The 15,638-nt window shown below is 44.4% G+C and overlaps 1 protein-coding gene across 1 annotated transcript in view; it reads left to right on the top strand.

Moving 5' to 3' along the window:
- Positions 1-5,308: 5,308 nt before the first annotated feature.
- The window catches only part of SLC35B1 (solute carrier family 35 member B1), a 211,159-nt gene continuing 200,829 nt past the window's right edge, over positions 5,309-15,638 (top strand). Inside the window, exon 1 of the mRNA XM_063138332.1 lies at positions 5,309-5,316. The gene's annotated coding sequence lies outside the window, so the exon portion shown is untranslated. The remainder of the gene's footprint in view (positions 5,317-15,638) is intronic.

Below are 15,638 nucleotides of genomic sequence, written 5' to 3'. Positions count from 1 at the left end.
GCATTGTGAGTTGCCACCTTGGCATCCAAATGCAAATGCCGCCCCTGGGTAGCACTGATGTCACAACAATCTGGATGGGTAGGCCTTCCCGTTTCAGGAGGGTGCGTTTCAACACTGGGCAGAGGATGCCTGCTTAGCACCAGCACCCACCCACCCTCCATGTGATGGCACGGCCATGTGAGGCAATTGGGTGCTCACACCCACCACTGGAAATAGTGGGAAAGAACCAGGAAATAGTGAGAAAGAACCAGCCAACCAGGGCAATGCATCAAGAAAGGAAGGAAGGAACAGCAAGGCTTAACACAAAAAGCTCATGTCTCATGGATAGTGAAGGCAGCACTCCATGTGAGCACTTGGCAAGAAGTCTGGTCACAGGCTGGACTAGAGGGCTGAAGGAGGTGATCAGCCCTTTGCTTGAGGACTAGAAGGCCACGACAGCATTCAGAACATTATTGGGCTCCGGGACTGGGATGCAGGGGTGGGCAGGCGTCACGCCTGTGAAATCTACTTTGTTTCCCCTCCTCTAAAACCTAGGATGCCCGTGTGTCCTCTTTTACAGAAGACAGTCCTCTATTTGAAAGGATGCCAGAGGATTGTCCTCTATTTGAAGCTGTCCTCTTTTTGAACGGCTGCCCTGTCCGATTCCACTTTAAAGATAAAGAACCGTAAGAACTGCTTTTCCCCATCAGCAATTAACACTGGAACAAGCAGGCACAGAATCTCCACTGTATACATTTTCATTTCATTTATTACATTTTTATGCCGCCCAACGGCCAAAGCTGTCTGGGTGGTTAACAAAGTAAAACTTTTATTTTTAAAACCTATTTACATACATTTTGACTCCAGATTAAAACCTTCCCCTTTGAGCAGGAATTTAACCTTTAATCTGTTGCTTTATTAATTTTCCTGCTGGGTCCGTTTTTAATTGATGATGATGATGATGATGATGATGATACTTCTGTTGTATTGTTGGTTGTTTGCCAACTTTTGGTTATTTTGCTGCTTGGTTTTAGGATTGTAAACTGCCCTGGGGGCATTTTCCAGTTGGGCGCTATGCAACTCAAATCAATAAATACATAAGTATTATTATTCCTAAATTTGCATCTGCACATATAAATCAGCGTATGCAAATTGCTGCCCCCCCTTTTGGCCCACTCTTCTGATGCATATCCTCTTCTTCGGTAATACAAATTTGCCCATCTTACTAGAACCCCCAAATCCACCAACCAGAGGCTGGTGCAAAGGACATAGGCCTCATCTACACCATGCAGGATATTACACTATGAAAGCGGTATAGGAAAGTCAGGAGCCACACCGAACAGGATATAGCACTGGGCCCCAACAGTTGTCAGTGCACTTCAATACCCCTATAAAGCAGTAGTGTGGCTCCTGCCTTTTATATACTGCATTCCTAGTACAATATCCTGCTTGGTGTAGATGAGGCCTTAGAAGCAAAGAATGCTAAGCCCAGAAACACGTTCTGAGTACCAGAATTGAACGTTGTTCGTTCACAGGCCTTCCACACACAGCTTATACCGTAATCCAAGCTTTCTTCAGTGCAGCAAGACAGTTTAGAGCATGGGTGGGCTTTTTGTTGTTGCTATAGTTAAACAAGAGTCAGTAATCATTGCTGATCTACTACAAATCACCCAGAGATCTACTGGTAGATCCAGATGTCCCTTCCCCACCACCACCTCCTGCTATAATGCAGGGTTGTTGTTTTTTTGACATACTCTCTTTACCAGGGCCAGTTTTTTGGTACTTTCCTGGCCCTGTTTTGTCTCTCTCTTTGCCTTCGGGAAATGCCTTGTTAAAATGTTGTGAGCGTGAGTTGCCAGCCGTCATACTTTGGGGCTTCAACTTCCTCCCCAGGGTGTCTGAGAAGAGAAAATATCGCAGAATGGGGAATGGACGTCCCTAGTGCACAGGCGTCTCAATTCATGTGCACTAAACACTGACGTGCCACTGCAGCGCACAGGCTGCCCTTCTGCACCATGCAGCTGCTGTCATGTGCTCTCCCCCACCCCCCACCACAGTATGCCTTTAACCAAAAGAGCAAACACTATCTTGGGTTTTAAGCCAAGTGGATGACTATAGTAGGGCAAAGGAATACAGCAGGCAGAAAAGGATGGACAAACCTGTCAATTTCAGTTTCTCTAATTTTTCTTCTTTTTTTTTTAAAAAAAATAATTTTATTTTTCTACAATACTTAAACATACACATTACATCCTCTCATAAAGAAAAAACAACAACATACTACATAATATTGAAACGTTGAATACATAATATCTTATCTAAATACATAATCAAAATTAACACACAAGTGCACCCCCCACCTCGGGATCTCATTCCTGATTCCAGAATCTCATACTTTCTTCTGCTGGTGGCTTCCCACTTCCTTTAGAAAACACAAATATTAGGAACTGTTTCCAAATTCCTTCAAAATCATTTGATTTAGCTATACCTCTTCTCCATTTAATATTACTTGTCAATTTATCATTAATAGCTATATCCCATACTTCTTTATACCATTCTTCAATAGAATATTCCCCTTGAATCTTCCAGTTCCTAGCTACAGTCAATCTTGCTGCAGTCAGCAAATTCGTTATCAATTCCTTGATTTCCTTTTTACATTTAAAATCTTCAAATAGTGACAGTAATGCAACTTTTGGTATTCGTTCTATCTTCATTTCCACAATTTCTTCAATCTCCAAAAACACCATCTTCCAAATTTTTTGAACATAGTTACATTCCCACCACATATGTAAATACGTTCCTTTACCCCCACATCCTCTCCAACAGTTTGCTGACTGCTGATTATTTATCTTATTCAATCTAACCGGAGTTAGATTTTTCTTCTTAAACTTTGACAGTTTCTCCAGTCTTAAGTTTGGTTCATCCCATGAGATTTTTTTTTTTTTAAGTTTGCATGAAAATTCATCAGCGTCTTTGTGCACATTTCTCTAAATACACACATTTTTCCTAATATACACATTCTTGCCAGCGGCTATCCCATTTAAATGCACATTTGAACATTTTTTCTCTCTAATATACAAGTTTTTGTATGCATTTCTGGAATGGAGAACTCCGTCGCGGAATTTGGAAAACGAATCTCAAAGGATAATTGATGTCCTCTTCACATTATCATGCACTCGTAGTCAGTCAGTCATAGATGTTTGCACTTCTTTTTCATAACATCATCAACCTCTGGTGCCTCTCCTGTTGTTTTTAAGCTTTAGTCTGCCTTTTTTTTTTGATCACTGAAATTGCAGTAATAAATATCAACCACCATCAAAGAGATGGTTTATTTCCAGAACCGTGAAATATCGCGGCACCTTCTACTGGTTGTATAAATGAAACATGGGTTTTTTCCACAAAGGAAATGACCAAATAAAGAGGAGAGCATGTGCACTGTGCCAAACGTAATCCCACAAAGACTCCAGATGTAGAAACTCCTGCATGAGTTCGAGGCATTCTGGGGATGAAGAAGAATGAGCTAAGGAGACTCAGTCAGCACCTCAAAGCAAGGGGAAGGCAACAGAGGTTACTGAGTTGCTGCCCAGTTGCTATCCCACCCCTGCTCCCTTGTGATAGGTGGGACTTTGGAAAGCAGGAGAGGCCTTCACCTGAGGCCCTGCAGGCGCAAGCCAAATTCCCCAACCCTGGCATACAGGAATCAACACGCCTGCCTGTACATCATGTTCTGCACTAGTGCATCCTTCTGGCAAAGTGACCCTACGCACGAGAGCCTGCATAATGTACTTCATCGGGCACCAAACTGGCACCGTGTCATCTACTGGACTTGATTCATGGCACCTTTTTCAAAATGGTTGGCCACCATTGGTCCTGAGAGGCTGTTACAGCTTCCTCTGAGCTTCTCACTACAAAAAATTATGTGACATAATTTTGTCCAAAATCTAGGATGAGAATTGTGTTTGCCAGTTTGGTCTCGGCATGGTGGGAAGCCAGGATAAGCAAGGTGGTGTTGGCAAAAGTTCATTTTGAAACTCCCCGGGGAAACTGATTCTTGGCTGGCATGTGATTCAATTAGCCTCCGCCATTTTGGAAGGCTGGGAGGGAATCGATGATACTGCTCCCTCAGGAATCTTCATGATTAAGAGGTGACATGATCATATACCCTGTTATTAATTATTTGGATGCCTCTGGGCCTTTCCTCTTCTGGCAAAATGAGGTAAAAGCAGTGAGGCTTTTTGGGCAGGAATACAACTAGGCCTCCAGCTCCATCTTGAGGGTCATTTTGAAACATTCGAAAATACACAGGCAAAAAGAGCACTAGGAACAGAAAGCCAGTCAAATGGACCCCCTAGACCAGGTGTGGGGAACATCCAGCTTGGATGGCTACATTCACACACACACACACACACACACACACACACACACACACACACACACACACGGAACTTCACCGGGAGCCACCTCTTTGGGCATGTAAAGGCATTTATACAATTTGCATCGTCTGGTCTTGGGGCTACCTCATGCAATTTGCACCATTCCAGAGCATAACCTTGGGGCTAAAAGTCTTGGGATCCTCGCTCCATCCTTTGACTTCTGGAAATGCTCTATCTCTGGAAGGCCATGCTGCTAGGAAGAAAGGCTCACCCCGCAAACAGAAGACCCCTATAATCAATTAAGATATATTTAAATAAGCAAACTATTAGGAACTATTTATTGGACTGTGAGCACGAAACTTTCTTTTTCTTTTTTACAAAACAATGGAGTCATATATGGATGGCTTCCGTTGCAACTTTCGCAAGACAATATGCTTTTATTTACGTATTTATTTGTATGCCATTTACAGCCCAGCTTTCCTCTATCGTGGAACTCAAGGTATCCACGTGGCTCCCAGGTGGTCTCCCTTCCAAGCACTGACCAGACCCAGACCTGCTTAGCTGGAGTAAGGTGACTGCCTCAAGTCCTCAAGACCAGTCTCCCATCCCACTGTTATATCTAGAGCATCTTCATACAACACTGGAATGCATCTCCTTAATGACCCCACTGTAAGGCCAGGTTGAGGCATGGGCTCACTGAACTGCAGCCAGGGCCCACTGTTTCAGCGGTCCCACGGGTGTTCCTGAAGCACTTCGTGCATATGACAATTCTTACAGCACAGTATTTTGTCTCTGCCATGTCAGCATGCTTTTCTGTCTCATTTACTGTACATGTGCACTAAGAGAGAGAGAGAGAGAGAGAGAGAGAGCACATAAAAAACAGGGGACTGGGTTTTAGATGGCTATATGTTTTACTTCAGTGGAGGCTGGTGGCTCCAATGTCAGTGGGGCAGTGAATCCGCTCCAGGTTTCACAGAACTCTAAAGGAGCTCTCCAAGGTATGGAAGCCCCTTGGATCGCTCCATTGGCGTTCTGGCTGAAACCTGGAATGGATTAATCGCCCCACTGACATCGGACCCACCAGCCTCCACGGAATACCACAGACATTTCTTTCCTGCCCACTCCCACATCGCCATCCCATGCTTTACAACTGTCCCTACATTCCTTATCTGTTAAAATAATAACAACAAACCTCTTTGCCAAGCCTGATTTTTTTTTAAAAAAAAATGTCTTCTGAGCATGTGCAGTTTTGAACTCCCTTAAATCATAGCACCACCATGCCCACAGGAATAAAATGGAGTTTGTTTCTGCTGCCCTTATCACCTGCCATTCTGCGGGTGGTCATTTGTGGGAGATCCGGGGCCCTGGATTTTGGTTCCATGGTCCACCCTAGCTGTGCCGCTGGTGATACGTATAAGATTACTCAGTGAATCTTGATGTTAAGGACAACCCCTGATCTTCTGTGCTCAAAGCCCAATAAATATATCCACTGTTTCCCCCACCACCACCCAACTATCTTCTTCTGAAAGCCTGCAATCCAATCCATGGGCCTTTACTTCCAAGAAAACCTGATTGGGATCAGGGCCTAAAGCTCCTTATGAACAGACAGCATCAATCACTCAGCTGTTCTACTTCTTCCTATCTCCTTCTCTTCATTTCCTCCAGCTTCTCTCTTCCCCATTTCTATATTAGGAAGGACCAGGAAAGGCGAAAGCCCCAGGCCTCTGGTTGCCTCTTGGGAGGAGGCTAGCAGGATGCAACTGGCTCCGCTGCATTCCGCGCCGCTTGGTACTTACTTTGTGAAGCGGGAAGGCCTGGGGGCTGAGCCGCTCTCCTACAATCTGGAGGCACTGGAGTGTCCCATCATGGGCCAGAAGAACAGGTTGGGGAGCGTGACAAGCACTTCTTTTTTTAGGGAGTATAGCTATCGAAGGCAGCGGGTTTGGAAAATTAAAGCAGAGAGGTGGGCACCACGCATCCCAGAATGCACTTTTGTGCCATTTGTAAGCCCATCTTCAGGAAAATGCCTGCTTAACTTTGGAAAAAATGAGTTTCTAGTCCACATTGTCATTCATTTGAAAATGAGTTGTTTAAAAAATACTCAAGGATTGAGGAGGAGGAATTATTATTATTATTATTATTATTATTACTAATTTACCATATTTCTTTGATTCTAAGATGCACTCCTCCCCCCCCCCCCCCCATATAAACATCTCTAAAAACGGGGTGCGTCTTAGAATAGCGGGTGTGTTTATTATTTCTTAGAATCAAAGCTTTTTTTCTGTTCGTGGTACTGACATTAGTGTGCGTCTTACAATCGATGGCATCTTAAAATCGAAGAAATACGGTATATCTCGCCTTTTTCCCAGTAAGGAAGAAGAAGAAACCTAAATTCATTATGAGCTTTTTATTTGTTCCAGTTCATTTCATTTCAAAGTCCAGCAATCAAAGGTTTTTCAAGAGCTAATTCTAGGTGTTTGTATTTGGGAGTTATTCCACAATTGGGCCCTGATCCATCAAACACAATCGACATGCAGCAGCAACATGCCCCTGCATGCAAATTTGTTTTACTATGTGTGCAAATGGCAGCTACATGGTGGGAGGTGGCACAGATCTCATGCGCTGCACATGTAGAGATGTAAAATTTCCAGAAATTTTGAAGCCACGGGGGGGAAAACAGTTTTTTTCCGGGGGGGGGGGGTCGAGAAAAAGCAGACATTTTCGGGGAAATTGAAATAATGTGATATTAGCACTTTTTGCAGATTGAAAGTCACTTTGTTACTTTAGGAACATAAAATGTAATTATACCCAAGTTGGTTTGGCATAAAATCATTACATTTTGTATATTAACAGTGTATTCAAACAATTATTACAAATTTAATTTACTTTTTGTTGGGGTAACAAATGGAGCTACAAGCTCCTGAAGATATTAGGAACACCTGATCTGTAAGGAACCTCTTTCGTTCTTCCAGTTTATGAGGAGCAAGCAAAAAACAATTTAAAACATCAACAACAGAAGAAACCACCAACATTAGTAACAAAGAAAATTATTTATGTCTTCACTAATCCTCCAGTTTCAAGACGTAAAGCACCCCTGTGGCGTTACACCCCACAAGTCAGTTCCCAAATGTATGTCTGCAGTTTGTAAGTCTGTGGGTTTTAGAATGCTGGCCTGAGTGGGCGGAGTCAGAATGTCTTGGGAGGGGGAGGAGTGATATATAAGGGAATGACTGAGGGGATTGTGGGGGACTTGTTAGGTACTCTTAGAGCAGTGGTTCTCAACCTGGGGCACTCCAGATGTGTTGGACTGCATCTCCCAGAATGCCCCAGCCAGCTGGCTGGGGCATTCTGGGAGTTGTAGTCCAACACATCTGGAGTGCCCCAGGTTGAGAAAGGCTGTCTTAGAGTCTTTCATGCTCTCTGTGTTTAGGGTACTTAAGTTCTAGGAAATTTGAGGGCCAGTGTAGAGAGTGGTATCTTTAGAGTGTAGTGTGCACATAGTTGATATATATTAATCAATACTGATAATAAAGAAAGTTCAAGATTGATTGTGTGAGAAAAAGGAAAGTGCGTATGTGAATGAGTGAAAGGATTGGATGAAAGGTTTCAAAAAGGTTTTTAAATGTTTTATTTGAAACAAAACTTGTGAACTTTTAAAAATAAATTTTAATTATTTTGTTTTTAACTACCACAAAAATCCCATGTGTCTGTTTGGCATTTATCATTTGAAGTTTACTCATTTAACACCCACTCTGACAATCATTCACCTCAGCACATATAACTCACAGCGCATTATTATATATATTAAAATCGTTCTCCATTTTAAACCCCTTTCTCCACATAGTTTGGAGGAAGGTGGTTTTTATCCCTTGCCTCAGGAGTATCAAGCGGTGGTGCTTGGCTTGAGCAGGGAGTAGCCGCGGCCGGGTCTGGTGTTCAGAGCCTGTGTCGTGGGAACCCCTTCCCATAAAGAGGACTGAGAAAAAAGGGGGGACCAAGACTCAATGAATATGCATGAAATTTAATCAGACTCATTTTCTGACCAATAGCTATCACTGTCAGTTTCAGTCTCTGCTTCAGTGGCAGTGCTGCCCCCTAGAGGCAGAAATGCCTCTTGCTCTTGCTTTTGAGAGTTGTAGTCTTAGTTTGCAACCTAGGACTTGCTTGTCCTCGGTGCACAGAAATTGTAACAATCTGACACTGTACAGTTTTTAGAAATAATTTGGAGAAGTAAATATCTGAACACCTTGTCTTAAACATTTTATTCATCATACTAAAATAAAACATCCCGTAATCTATTTTTTCTTCATTTTTTCAATTTTTTGGGAAAAAAAACCTGAAAAAGGCTTGGGGGGAAAATGGGGTGGGGGGACGAGGTTTTCCCAAATTTTTCCATTTTTTTTCCAGGCCTTCACATCTCTATGCACATATGATCACATGTGTATCTCTACAGAGATTGCCATGTGTCAGTTTCTGCAGAAACTTGTGCATTAGGCATGAAAGGTTGGATTCAGACCATTAGTTGCACACTAAGGCTTCCAGACAAGGTTTTTATTGCACCATGGCCCTGCCTCATTCATGGAATTATAGAGGGGAGGGTCCAGATGATGATGTCTTCCACTGTAACCCTCCTGTGCTTTCCAACTCCTTTTTCCATCTTTTCCACCACTGAAAAGGGAGAGGGCCTTTTCAGTGGTGGCCCCCCGACTGTGGAATGATCTCCCTGATGAGGGTCACCTGGCACCAACACTGCTATCTTTCAGGCGCCAGATCAAGACTTTTCTCTTCTCCCAGGCATTTAACACCATTTAACAACGCTAAGTTTGTTTTTTAACGGACCCCAGAACTGTTGTTTTTAAATGGATACTCTCGTTTTTAAACTGTTGTTTTTATGTTTTAAAATTTTGTATACTTTTAATGTTTACTGTTTTTAACTTTTGTAAACCGCCCAGAGAGCTTCGGCTATGGGGCGGTATATAATGTAACAAATAAATAAATAAATAAAAATTTCCATTCCCCCCCCCCTTACTGTGGAAAATCTATTAAGAAAGAAAAGATGGAATAACTACACAATGCCTTCTAACTGTTAGTGTTAGGAGCCCTCCATGTGGAAGCACCTTTAGCTCCCATTGAAGTCAGCGAGACTTAAGATGTCGTGGTGTCTCACATTTCTTATTCATTTTAGCAGAAAGTCTAATTAACAATCACACTCTCTATCCTCAAGTGCAGAGCAGCACACGTCTCCTGCTGCTGCTCCCATAGTTTTCTGGATTGGGGTGATGAAGTGCCTCCTTTTCAGGTATAACCTTATTTCCCGGTCAGGAGGCCCTGCTGAATTGGGTGACCTGCATAGAAGGACCTCCTGCCAGCTGAGCACTTCTTCTCACAGAAAGCAGATCTTGGATCCAAAACACTTCATGGAAACATTCCCTGAGTTTCCATGGGCTGAGTGGCACATGGATGCCTCTCTCTGCTTGCTGTTACACAATGCGGGCTAAGCAATGGATTCATAAACACTTTGTTTACAGCCAAGCCCTGGGGATCTGATACCTCCCTTCATTCCATTGGGATGAAGAGTTCTGTATGGAAGTTCAACCAGCCTGCCCGTGAATCACAGGTAAAGAGGACATCCCCTTTCCTCCTTCACCTGTGGCCGTGCATCACCTGTGGCCAGAGATGCTCACGATGCCTGTCATTTGTTTTCCGCTTAGAAAAAGGGCACAACACCTGTTTGTTCTTCAGCCAACTTCTTCATTACCCTGTTACAAGCTCCTCCACCAATGATTGCAGCAAGCATCACATGGAATCCACTAGAATATCCTGTACAGGGCTGGGCGTTTTGCATCTTCAAAGCTGGAATATCCAGCCTTAGAACAGAAAGAAACAGCTGCTCCAGGTGTGCTCAGCAGCCTGTTGATGATATCAGTGGAAGTTGTGGGTGTTCAGCAGAGGGATGAAACTCAAAAGTCCCGGGTGCTCCATGATCTGGTTTCCTCTCTAAAGGAGAGTGGAGTGGAAAGGAAATGGTAAATGTGCTCAAGATGTGGCAAGTTTTGCAACTTCAAACATTTGAGAACTGGAGGGAAGTTGCCAGCCCCAGATCCAGGTAATCTCTGATTCGAGTATCTGTGCCCCCTGCAAAACTCACCAAAGACACTAAGCCCCCTTGTGATGGAGAGAGGATCCAAATAGGCTTCAGGAGTCCAGTTCTTTAAAACAGGGGTGGGCTGAAAATAAATTTCCAGATGGACTACAAGTCCCAGCATTCCTGGCCATTGGACATGCTGGCAGGGGTTTTTGGGAGCTGAAGTCTGAAACATCTGGAGATCTGGCTTCTGCCCGTCCTGCTTTAATGGTGGACAAACGAGAGAGAGATGAATTTCATAAATGATTGTAATCAGTTAACTGGTGTGACTAATTGCAGCTTTAACAGCAGATAAACTTTCTGAACCTGATTCATCTGTGGGGCTGAACACTATAAGGACTCTGTGACCTTGTGTTGCATGGATCCAACGTAGGCTGGGTGCAAATCAATGGGACAAGTTAGCCTGCCTTAAAGTCCTGGTGAAGTCAGTGGGAACAAAGTGCAACTAACGTAGCCTGGCTCCATCCCTATGAGGCTGTCTCTGTGCAGTCCACACAAATACGATTCCTTCATTCTATGTCAGATTTGATGACAAAAGATCAAATGGGCCTTTCCATCTAGTCTCTAGCCAACCGTAGCATGGAGTTTGGTAAGGCCAAGAGGCCAACTTTCCAAATCAGCCTACCACACAAAACAATTCACCTCTGAGATGCAGAGATGCTAGTAATATAGAACAGCTTTCCCCAACCAGGTGCCCTCCATGTGTGTCAGACCACAACTCCCATCACCACCAGCCATTGCTAGCCAGGGATGACAGGAGCGTTAGTCCAACACAGGTGGAGGGCACCTGGTTGGGGAAGGCAGATATGGGTAAAATCCTGTCTTGTTCAGATCCTATCTACAAGCTCAAAGATGTGGCCTACCTTGAGATGTAAATTCAACCTACCCAGTTGAATTTTAAGATGCCTTTTAATACTGTGCTGCTTTTAATCATGTATTAGTTTTGAAATATTTTAATCAATTATATGTATTTTATGGCATTTGCATTTGTATTGTACCCCTCCTCGATTCAGAGGGAGAGGTGGATAACAAATAAATAAATTATTATTATTATTATTATTATTATTATTATTATTATTATTATTATTATTTGTATGCACATGTATGTTTTAATATTTTAACATGTAAGGGTTTAGTTGTATGTGCATGTATGTTTTAACATTTTATAACATTTTATCTATTCTTTTTTATATGACACGGTTTTATACTCTGTGTATAACTTCTGTATATGTAATTGACTAAAACCTGTATTTGGTTGCCTTCAATAAATTGATTGATTACAATAAATTGATTGATTACAAGCTCAAAGAAGGCATGATCAGAAGTTCCAGGATGCAGCAATCTTGCTGAATCTACCCTGGTCTGGATCTAGTCACTGCCTATACGAGAGAGCAAGAATTTTTATGGATGCCACCTTGCATTCTACTTTATAACAGTGGGATGTCAATAAAACAAATAGTAAGATCGGCAACTTTAATTCAGGGGTGTCCAGATAATCTGTGTCCAGAATGCTCAATGTTTCGGATTAAAAATAATCCTTCCTCAGGAGCTGACGCTGGAAACCTTATTCTTATATGTTAAATATTTTCTGGAGCCTTTTTCCTTTTTGAGCGTTCAGCTGAACTGCCTCTAATCAAAGAATTCTGGCTCGTAGCTGCAAGTCTCTCAATCCGCGCCAGGAGCCTACCCTGCAGGGTTGTCAGGTGGACCCTGACTTCCTTTACAGCAACGTGTCTCTTTTTAGCAATTGAAAGTCCCATTTGTATCTACTGGGAACAACGAGCAAGCCGCCCGGCTATCTCCACACATCCTGGTATTTTCCCAAATCCGACATGGCAGCCAGCTCCACAAAGAGAAAGCCTTGGGCCTTGTTTCCACTTTCCTTCGATGTCAGAAAGGGAACCAGACAGCAGGCAGCAGGAACAGAAAGCTTAATGAAAACAATACAATTACGCGTAATTGGATTAATAAGGGTTTGGGCACAATGCTGATTTAATAAGTCACAGAGGGAGATTTCTCCCTTGGTCCTATCATAACCTCAAGCTCTCTTTCTATCGCTTGTTTAATTTGCCCAAGCTTCTCCTATCAGCCTTTGGAGAGCACTTCTGTGTCTCACTCGTTTAAAAAATAAAATGAAAAAATTTGCAGCGTCCTTACAACTCCTTTCCTGGCCAAGGCACCTGAGCTTTTTAACATCTTCCTAGCTATATAGCTAGGTAAATATGAAATAAGGATAGGAAAATCCTGTTGAATTTCACACAGCTGTTAGAGGCATGGGTACCTTTGCTGGGAAAGGAGTCAGCAACATGGAACAGCACCCATCCCTGATAAGTATCAGCTTGGGAAGGGCTGTGGCTCAGAGATAGCGTACCTGCTTTGCATGTATAAAGGTCCCAGGTTCAATCCCTGGCATCTCCAGGTAGATCTGGAAAAAATCCTGTCTGAAACCCTGGAGAGCCACTGCTGCCAGTCAGGGTCGACAGTACTGGCTTAGATGGACCAGTGGTCTGACTCCGTATGAGGCAGTTTCCTATGTTTCTATTCTGTGTGGAGCCTTCTGATGGTTGTGCCTTCTGCATTGCCCCCTCGTTGTGCTCCTGGGAAGCCTCTGCTAAACTCAAGCCCATCTAGGGTTGCTGCCTGAGTGTGTGTGTGTGTGTGTGTGTGTGTGCTTTTATGCCTTCAATAGCAGCTTGATCTAGGGTACCCTCTACTTGAAGGGTTGTTGAGTCCTCCGACTTAAGAACAAGGAAGCATAAAAAGAGAGAGCACCAAAGGGTCGTGAAGTTGCCCACCTGCAATGAGCACCTGAGCAGCAGATGCAGCAGGCACCCAGCTCACCTGGCCACAGCCCTCCCTGCTACAGCGAGATGTATTGCACTGTATTTCTATTTAAAGTGTAGCAATTATTTCCCAATCTGCCTCTATATGTATCAGTTAGCATGTGCAAACGTTATGCAAATCTGTGTTCTCTTCTGTCATCCTTTTCAATGAGACACTTCCTCTTTTCTGGCAACCCACAAGCGGCCTGCCTAACTTGACCTGTAGAAATCAGCTCAGCTATGGCGTTTACCATTCCACAGCGAGACAATAATTTATAACATTTATATCCAACCTCCAAGGAGCTTCCCCCTACTTTATCCTCACAACAACCCTGTGAGGGAGGTTAGGGTAAAAACGGGAAAGAGAGAAAGATAGAGTGCCTCAAACTATAAGCTGAGTGAGGATTTGAACCTGGATCTCTCCAAACATAATTAAGAATAATTGGGTATTTTTTAAAAAAAAATCTGTTCCAGCTGCGTTTTGGAGATTGTCAGGCATCTTTTGTTCCACACATTTCACTCATCGATGGAAACAGGTTTTTTTTTAAGGGATGCATGAAAAGTTTGTTTCGTTTGTGCAAGTGTGCATTAGTACTAATTTGCAGTTGCATAAATCCACGTTAGTGCAATTGACAGTTTGTGCAAATCTAGGGTGACCATAGGGAAAGGAGAACAGGGCTCCTGTCTCTTTAACAGCTGTAAAGGGCATTTCAGCAGGTGTCATTTGTATTAGGGCTGTGCACAGACCCCCCACTCCACCCTGCTCCCGATCCGCAAATTGCTCCGCCCTGCCTTAATCCGCCTAGGGTCCGCTCCGCTCCGCTGCGGAGCTCCGGCTCCGAATCGGAGCTCCACAGCGGCGGGGGGTGGCACCAGGTAAGGCCCCCCTCCCTCCTCCCCTTTACCTGCTTCCGTCCTGGCCCGCCGCCAGCTTCACTAGAGCCCGCGGTTCAACCCAGAACTGTAGGCCCCGCTTGCGGCCTACACTTCCGGGTTGAGCCGTGGGCTCTAGTGAAGCCAGTGACAGGCCGCAATGGATGCAGGTAAGACCCCTCTCCCCCTTGCCCCCTTACCTGGCTCTGCCGCCGTCACCGCACAGGTGGCGACGGCAGGGCCAGGTAACCACCCCCTCCTTCCTCCCCCTTACCTGCATCCCTCCGCGGCCCCGCAGCTGCTTCAACTGAGCCCGAGGACTCAAAAAGGAAGACCCTGTTTGAGTCCTCGGGCTTAGTTGAAGCAGCTGCGGGGGCGCAGATGGATGCAGGTAAGAGCCCCCTCCCCCTTGCCCCCTTACCTGGCTCTGCCGCTGTCACCGCACAGGCGGCGGCAGGGCCAAGTAACCCCCCCTTACTTTTTTTGCGGAGCTCCGGATCGAGGCGAAGGATTCGCCTTCACCTCGATCCGCTCCGCTGCTCCCCCGATCCTCTTTGCCTCCGCCTTAAGGGGAGGCGAAGCACCCCAATCCGCTTCTGCTTCTCCAGTCCGAGGAGAAGCGGAGCACAGCCCTAATTTGTATGCATGCAGCACCTGGGGAAATTCCCTCTTCATCACAACAGTTAAAGCTGCAGGAGCCCTGCCTAGTGTGACCAGATACAAGAGAGGGCAAGGCTCCTGCTGCTTTAAGTCTTGTGATGAAAAGGGTGCTGTATGCATACAAATGACACTTGCTGAAATTCCCTTTTCTATACAACTGTTAAAGAGACAGGAGCCCTGTCCTCCTTTCCATATGCAAATCCACCTCCCAAAAGTAAAACAAACAAACACTGGTCCACAAGTTTGCAGAATCTGCATGACTCCCACCCCCCTTCCAAAAAAGGCAGTCTGCTGGGGAATTTGCAGGTCAGAGTCAGAAATCCAAACTAATTTGACTCTGTTATTGATTTCTTTGACATCCTTAGTCATAATCCAGCATGCTAAACCACATGGGTTCTCAATGAAAGATCTGTGAATAAGGACCACAATGGCTGGGGTGAAGGAGATCAGCTGGGTGTTTGCATCTGATTTCGGTCCGACCGGTGGCACCAGGGTAAGTGACTGTTTAACTCTTTCCCCCTGCCCTGTTTCCTGAGTTGACAGCTGCTCTTGGCTCCATCAGGCCCTAGATGAGGGTCGCCTTTTTGTTTCTTTAGCATTTTTCGACTTGGGAAGACGACATGAGATGAAAGAGTTTTTAAAAACTCCCCGGTGCTGCATCCCCCAATCTGATTCGAACTCCCCTACGCCATAACTGAGTTAAACTTCTTCTTTCTTTTTAAAGCAGGAGATCCTGAAGACTCACAGCTATCTGGCGTCAGAGCTAATGCGATCCTTGAAGAGTCTGCA

This window comes from Elgaria multicarinata, chromosome 11 (genome assembly GCF_023053635.1).
Source record: "Elgaria multicarinata webbii isolate HBS135686 ecotype San Diego chromosome 11, rElgMul1.1.pri, whole genome shotgun sequence".
NCBI lineage: Eukaryota > Metazoa > Chordata > Lepidosauria > Squamata > Anguidae > Elgaria > Elgaria multicarinata.
This window is presented reverse-complemented; position numbering and strand designations above follow the sequence as displayed.